This window comes from Pinus tabuliformis, chromosome X, assembly GCF_031772625.1.
Source record: "Pinus tabuliformis cultivar Carrire ecotype Pingquan chromosome X, CPIR1, whole genome shotgun sequence".
Lineage (NCBI taxonomy): Eukaryota > Viridiplantae > Streptophyta > Pinopsida > Pinales > Pinaceae > Pinus > Pinus tabuliformis.
Genome location: NC_142308.1, coordinates 1,111,171,504 through 1,111,185,187, shown reverse-complemented (window position 1 = coordinate 1,111,185,187; position 13,684 = coordinate 1,111,171,504).

The following is a 13,684-nucleotide window of genomic DNA, read 5'->3' as shown; positions in this document are numbered from 1 at the left end:
TGGTGACATCACGCACCGTCTTACCTATGTCGTATAGATCCCCCTCTGTAAGGGTGATCAAGTTGATAGACAGTTTATATGCTTTGACCTTCTTGCGTGGTCCCATCCCCTCACTCGGGCACTGGCGCTTCAATTGTGTTAACGTTGTTTGTGGGTCTGCACTGCCCTCTTCTTCCTTTGTTTCCGTCTCTTTCTCCTGCTCCAGCGGAGGCGACTTCTAGCCCTCACACGCCTTCTCTGGTACCTTCTATGTTGCTGCTGCTGTGACCTTTTTCTATTTTGTTGCTGCCTGCGCAGTGTCCCATGCCTCCTACGCTTTTGTTGCCATTACTTCTTGCCTTCTCTTTTCTACCAACTATTCCATGCATAGTTTGGCCTCCTCCTTCTTCTGCGTAGAAGACTTTTCCACTGTGGCAATATCTGGGGCACGCCATTCCGGTGGCCACGTCTCCAGTACATTGAAAATCACATCATCGATGGCTATCAAGGGTAGTTCACTCCACTTCTTCACAGGGTCCTTGTGCAACCTGAGGTATATGTGGTGGAAGTATGCTTTAAATTCTGCAAAACTTTGCAGGCTATTGTAGACAGTGGGTGATAACTGCGGCTTGCAGTTAATCCCCATTCTAATGTTCATCTCCATGAACACCCAGAATATCTTACTGTCATGGACCCGGTTCACGTCTGTAGTGGCCCATAGCGAAGCGTACTTCGCAGCCTTCGGGAGATCCCTTGTAATCATGGGGAACTGGCTATCCTCCTTCAATTCCCCCACCACCAGCACTATGGACAGCATAAGCCATGCATAGTGGAACATTTTTCCTTGTTCCTATGCCTCACATAAATTTTCCAGGAACTCCTTACACAAGAACTCGGACCAGTTAAACTGGACCCCCTCCGCACACTGCTCCACAAGTGCAACCACCGACACGGGCACCTCGTCCGTGTGGCACTTCCACATAAGCTTACTTGCCAGTATCTGGGTCACAACTTTAACTGCTTTGTTGTTGATGTTGGAGATGGCGTAGCCCCTTTTCTTCTTCTCTAGCTTGTATTTCCTTTTCATGGCCTCTGCGATGACCAAATCACTGCTCTTCCCCTCCGAAATACCTGTGGGGTCCTGTCCTGTACATGGGAGCTGGGTAATGCAATGGATTAAGTGGTCCGCGATGAGGATGGGCTCCTCCAGCCACAAATACCCACCATGCACCAGGAAAATGAGCTACTTGATGATGAAGATCTTCACTCGGGCGCGGTGGTAATGCGACACCCAGAGTAGGTTTAGCAATCCTGCCTTTTCAACTCCACATAACCACTTTTGTGGCTCCAATTCTCTAACTCCCGCCATGGTGTTCTGGTTGGGCTTCATGAGTTGCTTGGTCTCTAGGTGATGGAATTTCTCATGATCAGTGAGATCCCAATCTTCAAATTTCAATTTTGGCACCCGTCTGAGGTGCATGCCCTCAAAGATGATGTCGTCTGAGAGGAGTGGAGTCTGGAGAGATCTCTTGCTCTCGTCGAGGTCCTTGAGCACTTTTGCCTCCCCCTTCTGCGGGGGGATATACGCAGGCATCTTTGTTGGAGGGTGTGCAGGCTCAGTTTCTTCCTCCATGCCCTTGTCCTCATCTTCTTCAATTATGAGGTCCTCAAGGTCTTCTTCCTCCTCGTTGCTTTCCAAGTTAACTGCTTTCCCTTTTTATTCCATCATTAATCTGGTGCATAGCGGGTTGCGAGGGGACACATGCACCGGAATCATCAGTGGTTTGTCTTTCTTCGGCGTCCGCGTGCGTAGTGATTTAGGGATTTCCACCACAATCCTGGCACCTTCAGGTTCATCTTCTACGATCAAGGCCTGTGCAGCCTTCGGTGGTCATCTCTACAATTTCCTTAGCTTCTTCAGATGCTGCCATCTTGCTCGTCCAGAAATCTCTCAATCGCTCAATGAGGGCCTCAATCAATGCTCTGCGCAGGGCAGCCAGGTCTCGGCTCAGAATACACTGGGTATATGACAGCTCAATTCGCAAAGGACCAAGTGTTGTTTGCTGGGTATCCCTTTGTAATTTACAACGCTTGACCGTTCCCACAAATTTGGTCCATTAATGCTCCCTTAGTGACATATTTTCCAAAATCTTGCCCATAAAGCACATCTTAAATGCTTGTCGCCCGCTCCATTTGGTCTCAAGTCAAGCATCACGTCGGAATAGTGCCTACAATGGTCACTTTCTAGCCAACCTGCACGGCAGCACAACCCCCCTTGCGCGGTCGCAAACCTTGTGACACTTTGCTCCTGTGCGTAGCTCCTACATCATGCAGCTCCCAGGTAGATAGTTTATAGCCTCATGCCTCCTTTCAACTTCCTGGAGCGCTAAGATTGTACTTCCCATGGCTAGTCAAGTGGTCGTGCCACCTGTATAGGGTTTCAACTGGTAATCCATCACTTTTCCTGGAAATCATCCACCTTTATTGTTACTAGCTACATCATGCACTTTATCATCTATAGTGCGCCATCATGGGTGATCCATTTATTAATATGTGGTCCAATCCAAGGCATCAGGTTGATCAAATCTTAGCGGTAGTCCCCAATTTCGTCAACATGATCGGGCACACCCTGTTTTATCACCCTGGGTTTCTTATCGAGAAAATCATTCTTTATTTTTTCCTCAAGCTTCATGACTTCTACTTCCACCAAATCGCTTTTCTCCCTTAATCACACCCTATATTTCATAAGTTCTTGGAGCCTAAGATCACCCTGTTGGATTTCTTCCTCAGGTCCCAAGCATTCTGTTTCATTCAGCTGTGCAATCCCTTCTTCCAAGGCTCCACAAGCCATCATATCTACAGGCGTTGTAATGCGCGGACTAGGAATTTTATGCTCTATGGGGATTACATTGTTCGCTTCATGCTCCAGCCTTGGAGGCGTCTGCTTCGTTAGTTTCTTGCATGCTATCCTATAAGCCCACAAAACTTCTGGTACGCGTAGGTCCCAATCAGTCTGTTGCGCATCATATACCTTGTTTAGCACTTCACATACTTCATTAAAGGCTTCTGGATGGATAACCTTCTGCCCAGTTGTTCTTTCCATACTCTGATGTTCCAACCTAAGGGGACATTCGCGCAATTGCCTCACTTGCACATGCTTGCTGACCGTGTCTCCTAACATGAAGTCTGTGTGCATCTACGCAGGTTTTGTAACATATTCATCTATCTATCTAGACAGGTGCATGTGCAGATCGTTCCGTCCGACAATCTTGTCTGCTAATAGCATCTAAGGCTTCCCAAACCATATGTGCATCAGTCTCTTGCATTTGCACCAGTCCTCAAAGCTTCCTTGTTGCGTGCCCCACCACCTCACCGGCGTAGTGCACAGTACCGATTTAAAAGCCTCGAAATGTTGATGTTTCGGCACTTCTCTTTCGAGTCAGTTCAGGAAAGCATCTACCTCACTTAATCCATCATACCTAGGCAGATCCCTTACTTGCGTTGATATGCAGCACAACGATCTTGTCATCATATTGCAGTTCAGCTTGGTTACCTCGTGTAACCGATTCTGCCATCATTCTATCTCCTCATCGGAATCCGACGTACAGGAGCTTTCGCGTTCCCATGAAATCCTTCCATCCACGGTGGGATTTACCCAGTCTTTCTCTCGCACGATTATCTTGTAGATGCAGTCCAAGTCGTCATCACTTTCATAGTCATGCACTGGTTCTGTGTAGTGTGATCCTTCTGCAAGGTCCAAAGGTACAACTATGCGCAAATACTTTTTCTCAAAAATCATCTTGCGCTTCTTTAGATTTATCACCCCGTTCATGTCAGTGGCCCAATCTATTCCTAATAATGCAAGGTAGGGATTTCTATCATCAAAAATCTCTATCACTTCAAAATCTGCCAGCGCGCTTGCTCCTTCAATATCCACTATGATTCCCTGCAATCTTCCCATAAGTAGGATCTTTTTCTAGTTCGCTATTCACAGTTTGATAGGAGACCATTGCAACGTAGGCCTCCCCATGCACTCCCATGTCTGCTTTGGTAGAACGTTCGTGTCCGATCCTAGGTCCAGAATCACTTGGTCCATCTCATATCCCCAATCTACGTGGTCAATCTCATTTCTCTTCCCGTCCTCATCACATGCTTTCCAATCTTGCGGACTACATGCGGTTCTCCTGGCACGGTCCCAACGCATCTATTTATGAGTTCCTATGGTCCCTTTACAGCCTTGCTGTCGCACAGTAGCTTTGTGCATGTTTCTAATAACATGGTGAGCATCGATGGGTCCATGTCCAACTCCAGTCTGTCTTTGCTTCCTTAAGTGGAGGCACCAGTGAAGCTCTTCCTATCTTCCATGAATGTTTCCTTAGCATGCTCCAAATCAAAATCTGGTTCTTTCGTCAGAGCCTTGCGAATCTAAGTATTATCTTCAAGCTGCTTTCCTTTGTCATCCCCTGTTGTAATTCCACTTTGGAGCACAACGTTCACATTAAGGTCTTCCTCACGTGACTCAAACCTCATCATTTGTAGGTTCTGAGTCAGGGGAGGTTGGAGCGCTTCTTTGTCGCACAACCGCGCTATTAGTCTGGGACAATCCTCCATATCATGATCAAAAAATGTACAATATAAGCATGATGGATGCGTCAGATTCGTACAATCACGGGCATAATGTCCTGGCCCTTCGCAATTGTAACATATCAGTTGTCTGTGACCTCTTCCAGGTCCTCCCACACCTCCACCTCGTCCTTGCCCCTAAAATTTGGTTCGCGCCATCCCTGCATTTTGGTCAAGGGGTCGCGTTTTAGCCTGAACTCTATAGGTAGGAGTCCTATCCATCATCAGTTCATAACTTCTACAGGTGCACTCATCATGTCCTACTAACCTAAAAAAATTACAAAACAACTGTTGCGAATTCTACATGTACTTCTGCAACAAATGGTAGTTGTTCATATCATGCTTTCCTCCTATTTGACAAATCCCGCACCACAACATAGGTGTTGTACTAGGTCTTGCTTGTGCCTCCAGTCTTAATGGCATCGTTCCTCCTCCCACGAGGTAATTCATGAATACCGGGCAATGGTCCTTGTCATGTCCCTGACCCTTGCACTTTATGCACCATACCTTATCGTGCACTTCTGGGCAAGCTGTCCTATCCTGTTTCAGACATTGCATCTCAGGGCACAAGTTTTTCAACTGCGCATGGATCTGCTGAACTCCCAGGTTAGGATCTTGTAGCAGGGTTTCATGTAGCCTCATCGTGATTTCCAAGGCCTTGTTCTGATTTGTTATCCTCTGTTGTGACAACATGTTCCTTAAATACAGCATTAGCGATGCTACAAACCATTTGTGGTGTTGTCCATTCATCAAAGTCATGTTAGCTTTGTGAATTGTGCACTTCAGTCTCTAATCCAACTACCAAGGGGTCTCATCTGGTAACATTGTGATCTCCTTGAATCTAATGATCAACTACACCTCTGACTTTAGTCTGCTAAATTCTTTGTTCAGCGCAGTTTGGATATCTGTGATCCCCACATTCGGATTCTCATTAGAATGCCTAATATAACAAGTTAGTGCACGATCCTACAGAGCGCTGACCAACATCGCTTTCTTTATATTGTCATATATAACTCCCTGTGCTTCCCATAGAGCTTTTATCATGAACCAAAACTGGTCCATATCTTCATTTCCTACACCCTTGAACACCGGCAACTTTATCGCGCTTACCAGATTGACTCGGGGTGGTGGTGGAGGTGGTATGGGCGAAGATGGGGTTGAAGAGGGTGAATCTGGTGGTGGTGTGGGTGGGGGTAGTATGCGCAGAATCCTCTGCCTTATCAATTTGATCGCACTTCTTGGTGAGACCTTTGCGAGCTCTTCCTCGTTCCCTCGCGGAGGTGAAATCAAGGGGCTAGTTTCTAGTTCTATACTACCTCAATTTCTGTAAATTCTCCCACTTCTCATAGCCCTAAACATCAATGTATTCACATAATCTACTTTTCACACAGTAGCATTTTAATCCACATGTTCAGATACTTAACGTACTTACCTCGCGGTCCTTTGAGGAAGCGTCGTTCTGCCTCACTACAGCTGACTGAAGTATCTATCGCAAACTCAGTAATGAACCCTCCTATAATTTGATCGAGCCAATGATCAACAACGTGCACGATCTTATCCCCTAATGCTTCTAATCTGTGCACCAACTCTGAGGTCCACACAATAGGTCTATCAAGATTGCACCTTCCTTGGCTATTTGCTATCTTCGTGATCCACTCGTATAGCTCAGTAGGGAAATATGTGAAGAAAATTTTGTGGATCTTTGTGTACAGGTTGCAGTCTAACCACTTTTCTTTTGATAGTCGTGGATTCCTATTCTCCTACATTGCAAACTCGTGAATCTTCCTATCCAACCAATCTTCAATTTCTTTCTTAGTTGGATTCCTGTGATATGACATCAGACATCTCTATGCAGATCTTGGTCCTAGTAACATAACCATTTGTTGGCTTGTTGGGGCCTGACCCAGGTTCAGAGTTAATTAGCCAAACAAATCCCTGTACTACTAGCCCTTTCGGCAACAGTCCATGGAGCATGGACTGAGGTCTCACCTGAAGTAGTATGGGGCGAGCTAGAACTAGGTTTCCACACCCTTGAGATGTCTGAGGGGTTGACTTGGTCCAACTGTGTGTCCCTTCATGCAAGTTACTTTGTGCACTTCCCTAGCCTTCGCGCCCAGATACCTTTGCCTTCGCGCAGCTCTAACCAAGGTTTGTGGGCCTTCCGTGTTGCTGGATCAATGATATATATTATTTCCCTAAGTCTGACCCAATATCTTACTTATCCTCTTATCACAGTTAGTTATCTCCACATAAACATATGCCCTATATTATATTTACTTATTCAGCACATTCATATGAGTTCACGCAGTAAATGAACAATAGACTTGCAATTCATACCCAATAATACATAAAATAGGAAAAGATACATAGGAATATGGTAACACTTCTCTTTTATTAATTCTTCCCATAGTTACAAACTGACCTGCCCTGCGCACTCAGCTGCAGACTACTAGGCCTTTGCGCACTCAACTGTAAAGCCTTCCCCTACTCTATGACCCAAAGACATGACTTACACTTCGACTCAATGCTTCATGGACTTCTTAGACTCATTGATCCATCATTATTTCTACACTTATAGCCTCGCCCTATTTATACAATCCCATGGTCCGCGGACCATGGGTAGATCTTTCAAACTGACATTACATTACAAAAACAAGGGCGGACAACCCTATGACTCTATTATGACTTCATGCTCCACGCCCACAAATCGTTGAGTCTTTACAATGGAATTAGTCAAAACTTGGGTTTTAAGCCCAAAAACATGCCTTGGGGGGATTCCATGCCCAACAACATAATCAAACGAAAGGAAAACCAAGTATGTGAGGAGAGTCACCACAACGACGACCATTGGTGCAAAAACAGGAAAACTAGTGCGACACTTATGAAAGGAAAACAAAACTTAGAACAACACTTCTAAAAGATAAAATAAGTTGAAATGTTAGCAACCATGACAAGAAATAATCATAATGGTACTCACACAAGCGAAATGACAAAAGGCGACAGAAAAAACGACAAAAGACAATAAAAGAAAAACTCATCGAGAAAAGTGACAACTCCACCAATGGTTTCTTGATATCTTTAGGAGTGTTAGAGCTCAAAGATTGAATGCGCAAATGGGCTCTAAAGGCATCAATTAACTAGATTTGAGCAAATGAGGTTTTATGACGCACATGCCTAAAATCAAGGAAAAGGTGACACTTGGCAGAAATTTCCAAAAAATAGCGATGTGCCGCCTTCAAGAAACTAATAATGGATCCCTATTTCCTAGGGATGATTTTTTTTTTTTTTTTTTCTTTTTTACTTTTCTCATGGAAACTTTCCATGCACAGTGTCAGGAAAGACAATGCAATTCTAGGGAACTGGGCAACTTTCCTGCCCAATGCACTCTGTAGTTTCTGATCTGAGTGAGGGATTGTGTAGTTTCTGCGATCAGTGTTGGGTTTCCTTTCATGACTGTGCTATTTCTAAGCTCAAGGATGACTGTGAGTCATAACTATGCAATTCCCATCATCAAGGTTGCTTCCCCTCAAGTATTGTGCAGTTTCTGGAGGCAAGTCTAGAACTGTTGTCAGACCAAGTCGGGAGATTAGCTTGTGAGTTATAAAGATCATCTAGATGTGAAAAAAAGAAATAAAAAGAAAAAATGAAAAATATAAGTCTTAATAAAACCATGAATACCTAAATAAGTGCAATATGATCTCTTGTGGATAGGAAAGAAGGCTCCAAAATCAAAGCATAGGTAAACTTTTGGAGGGTGGTTGTAACTGCTACAACATTGGTGACACATTGGTAGAAGTCCAACTCTCTATACGGATCTTGTCTCATGCAAAACAAGTCTAACTCTTCTGGAAGTATTGTTCATTTCATTGATTATCACAACTTATTTGCTTACCTTGAGTTAAAGATATAGTCCCTACCATTCTCTTCATCAGCAACACACATACCAAACCAAGTTAGACTAAGTTGTTTCGATTGGGGATGAGGAGTATATAAATGCACACGTAAAAGTGATTGTTAGAGTCTTAGTTTCAATGTTTGATGTTTGTCCACTACCAACAGGCCTATACAACACCACGGTGGAATCACTTTAGGAACACAAACATTTCTCCGCTGCTAGTAAGCCTAGACAATCCCCCATTAAATTTGTTTGCTTCACCTCTCTATGTAGGAATCATTTCTCTTGTTTCGCCCTTTATTTCATTTTTCATTTTTCATATATTTGTTCAAAAGACTGTGCATAGGAACCTATTTATTTCATCGAGGCAGAAGAGGGATCCTGACGTATTGAGAGCAAAAGAGGTTGTCCCTTCAAAGAAGGATATTTATATACACCTCTGACATACTTGTGAAGGTTTTTCTCCCCTCATTACTCTACTTGACTTGATTGAAAAGGATTAACTGAAAATAGAAGACCGATTAGAGTAGGCGGTACTAGTTAAAAGTGCAAGCATTGTGATTTCACTTGTGAATTTCTCTGAAAGGAAATTATTTTGCATCAGAGTATCATTGACTAAAAGAAATGAAAGATTCACATAAAGAGGGGGAATAGAAAGATAACCAAGCGTTGATAGAAGTGCAACTTTCTCTTGGACTTCACCCTGCTTGTCTAAGAATCCAAACACAGTCTCATGTTGAATCTACCCTATGACAGAAGTAAAAAAAACAAACAAAAGGAAAGAAGTGGAGTGGAAATTCAAATAAAGCAAATCAAAGAAACAAACAAGAAAGGAAAACAACTACTCCTACTCCTAACAATGAATAGGCTATTTCAGGCTCACATGAATGATACAAGCATAACAACAAACAAAAAAGATAAGACAATGCAAACCAAAACATTCGAAGTCTGAAAGAACATGTAAAAAAGAAAGAAAGAAATGTGTTGTGGAGACATTCTGTGGGTGCATGGTGGCATGTAGATACACTACGACCTCAAGAAATGCAAGCTCAAACTTTAGAACTGCGAAAATGGGCGAACATAAAGAAAGAACAAATTTTTCACTTTTCAACCGTGCTCACCACGTAAGACTCCTCTAATGACTGAGTGATGGGATCGTGTGATAAATATGGAGGATGCGAAAATTGTAAAATAGATTGATTTTAAATGTGTACTATGAAGTGATGAGGATCCTAGAAAGACTAAACACATTTCTGATCAGAAGTGGAACGGACCTCAAGACCATGAGAACATGACATAACCATTAGCATAGGCTGAAGTGCATCGACAGCTTGGGGAAATTCCATTTCACCAGAATATGGATCATCAAAGATCGGTGACTTAGAAAGATCAACAGTGGAAAAATTAATATCGTGACTGAATGAATCAATGAAAAGATCATGACAGCCATAATCAGAATATTCAAGATTACAAACAGAGGCATCCTCATGATCTGACAAATCGTAAAGAGGGGATGATGGAAAACGAGAAATTTCACCCTCTATATTTCTAGAAAGATAAGATGAGAGATTGGGAGGATCGCATAGAAAATATTTATCCTCTCCGCATTCAGATGAAATATTTTCATTCCACATGTTCCGAGAATGATTAAAAGTAGTGACATCAACAAAATCTAAATTTTCACGAGATTCAACAGGAATGACGAAATTGTAGAAAATATCAAGATAATGCAAAGGAGGTGCAGGAGGAAGGAGGTCATCCTTCATCACAGATTCTTGTTCAAATTTAGACTCCCACACATACTCTTTAAAAATGATATCACAAGTTGTTTTTTCAACACCAACTCCATCTAGAACTTGATCCTCTTGAACATCAGGAGATAGGTTCGAAATAGGTGAACACAATACATCATATTCTGGAGGATGAGGAGATAACACTTCATCAAAACCATCAAACTCACAGTCCAAACCTGTGTTGAAATTGTAAGTATGCCAAGTGGAAAAATATGGTAGTAGATCAACGGATGAATTCTGAACTTCTCCCACCTCAACCTACTGAACTAGAGTTGTTTGATGAGAAGGGGATGGAGGGTCACTTGGAACAACTACCTCATCCATCATAGATTTAGAAGCTCTAATACAAAGGTATGTTGGGAGAGGTTTGAAATATTCAATCTCATGAGGATTTTTTGAAATGTGAACAAGATATAGAAATATGTCTACCAAGAAATACCAATCAACATCATTTTCATGGAATTCAAAGAAAAAATGGATGAAATGATCATGAAAATCCTGAATAGATACATCAGGTACTTTTGGGAAATTTAAAATTTTCTTGCATATATTTTTACAATCATAGAAATCAAAAGCACGAGACAACTCTATGAAAAGTAGTTTGAAAGGGTGAATAAAGTCATAAGGAAAACTACATCCAACATCCTCATAGTGGATATTGTGCTTTGTACAAAAATTACATAACTGTGTGGTTTGCTCAAATAAGGTTGTTTCAGCCTTGCCGTTGAATTTTAAATTGGAAAAGTCATCAATAATTCTCACCAACACTTTCAGATTTGTGTGTATGAAAAAACATGTTAGGGTTATGATTTGGGGAGAATTCATTAAATGTGTGTATAAATTCAAAACAGACTTCAAGGGCTTAGCTTGTCATCTGGCCCTCCTCATAGCACCAGAAAATTTGACGGTGTTGGACCTGCAAACATTCAATGGATCTCCCTGATATGAAGTCCCAACTAGACCTCACATTGTCTGGAGTAGGAGTCCAAGCAATGGGTGGTAATGTTATTCCTTGACTGCAAAAACGATTAGAGTGAAGTATGGTAACTTTGGGTGAGAGAAAGTGTGTGACCCTGCAGAAATTCAAGTATGATGCATGAAGGTTCAAACACACTAAGGGAAAAGGAAGTGTGCCCCTTGGAAGCCTGTAATAGTATGTAGCTTGAAAGGAACACACGAGCTCAATGACATCACAAGCTAAGATACAGAATAGCCCACAAGTTGAAGTGATGAATTAATACAATGACACGCATTCAACAACATACATACAAATGGAAATGAAATAGTTCATAAGCATGAGCATAAGTTAAATAACATACATTGCAACAACAAGAATAGTCCTACTATATTCACAACATATGCATGAAAGCGTGTCGGCTCCGAGTTTTATTATAAGTGAAAGTTCCATTCATACATATACCATTTATGGTCCACAAGCCCTAATTGTGTAACATTAAAGTCAAGAACACCTACTCCTCCAAAGAAGTATACTCTCTCTACGATGCAGAGAAGCCAAGGCTCTTCACAATACTCCCAAGATCCTTCTAATCCTAAGCCTAGCCAAATTCTTGGCTCCCAAATACCTTTACATGAGTCATGAGGTTCTATTTATAACAAGAGGGGGTGACTTTCCAACTCCCCTTTGTGACTTTTGGACTACCCTCATGACTCTTCAACTTATTTACATAATGACTTATTACATTATATCATGACTCTTCATACTCCAATATCAACACTTGGAATTTCACTTAAAAGATAATTACAAATAATATTACAATTTACACTCGTACCCATATAAGAAAAAATAGGGTATAGATAACTTAACACCCTAACAAGAAAAAACACTATGGTTCTTGATTTTGGGGAAACTCTAGCTCAACAGCTTCAATTTAATGCCTCTTGGTCATATATTGGTTCCAAGCTCGATACTGTGTGATGACATCCCCAAACTGCGTAATGGTGTCTTGGTGGAAACGAACTCTAGCCTCCATAGCATCTAGGTACATTGACTTTGATCTAGTTTTAACATCCCTCTCAAGAAATAGAAACATTGCTCTAATCTGGACAGGACCACTGATGTACTTCTGCATATTTTGTCTACTCATCCCTAAACCTCCTTGGTGGAAATCTATGTCAAATTCTCTAAGTACTCTTCAATCTTCTGCCTGACCTGGTGTTTGTGTTTGGCTCCTCTTCTATTATTGGTTAGTTTTGTTATTTCTCTTCAACATGTATTGGCATTGTTTCTTCTACTATGGAACCTTTCATTTCTTCTTCTTCTTGTTGTTTCTTCTCTTCTTTTTCTTTACTCCTCATCTCCCGTTCTTCCTTCATTTCTCGTTCTACTTGCTTCAATCTTATTTTTTCTTCCTACAAGCTCTTCTTTTCTCTCTTCCTCTACTCTGCTCTCTATATACTTTGCTTCCTCTTCAATTTTATTGCCAAATTTGCTTTCATAAGGATTGGATCCACTTTCATCTTGTAGTTTTTCTCTCCCCTTGGACTATCAAGAACCTTTCTCTTTCCCTTATCTTGTATGGTATTGTTTCTTTCTACTGGTGCTTCTTCTAGAGTTTTCATCTATATCTACCTCAAGGCTCTTTGCCAAAAGAGCTTCATTAAATTTCTACCATGTTAGTGTTGATCCCTTTCCAATAAATAGTTGAGTGTCCACGTACACTGGTAAGTCCACTCATGTTTTCTCGACTGCTTCCCCAATACTGCTTTTAGTGGTATCTTTTGAAGTAGCTCTTTTTGGTACCATGGTAACAATGACTGCTGGAGAGAAGTGCTTCACATGTGTGGTACCTATCAGAAAAAAGGGACACTCATGGAAAGAAAACATTAGCTTAAGAAAATATACCTTCAAAGCATGATCAAGCAGCAATCGAGGCAACTGGATAGAAGGATTGCGCAATTTTTATCAACAAGAGAGATAGGTTGACTCTAGGAACTATGCATTGTGCAAGCCTAACAGTTAATGATGATTCCTGAGGCTTGAGACTTGGCAATGAGAAGTCCCAACCTGGGAAGAGACTGGGAGATACTTCACATTGCATAGCCTCAGTGGCCATGGTGACAGGTTGACCCTTGGAATTGCGCAAAGCACAGTTGGGGCCAACTTGTACTATGCACTACGTAGTTCCAAAGGTAAATTTTGTGGCTTGAGCCTTAGGATTGTGTAGTTCCTAGCTGAGCAAGGCAAGATCTAGCCAAGGAAGTTGAAGATCTGCCTAGTGCAAGTGTGAAAAATGATAAGAAGTGAATAATGATGTGAGATTAAGTGAAAAACCAATGAAGTATGAATGAATCAATGTGGATCACGTGAATAAATTGATCAAACAATTGGAAAATCAAGTATGTGAGAAGAGTCGTCACAACAACGACCATCGGT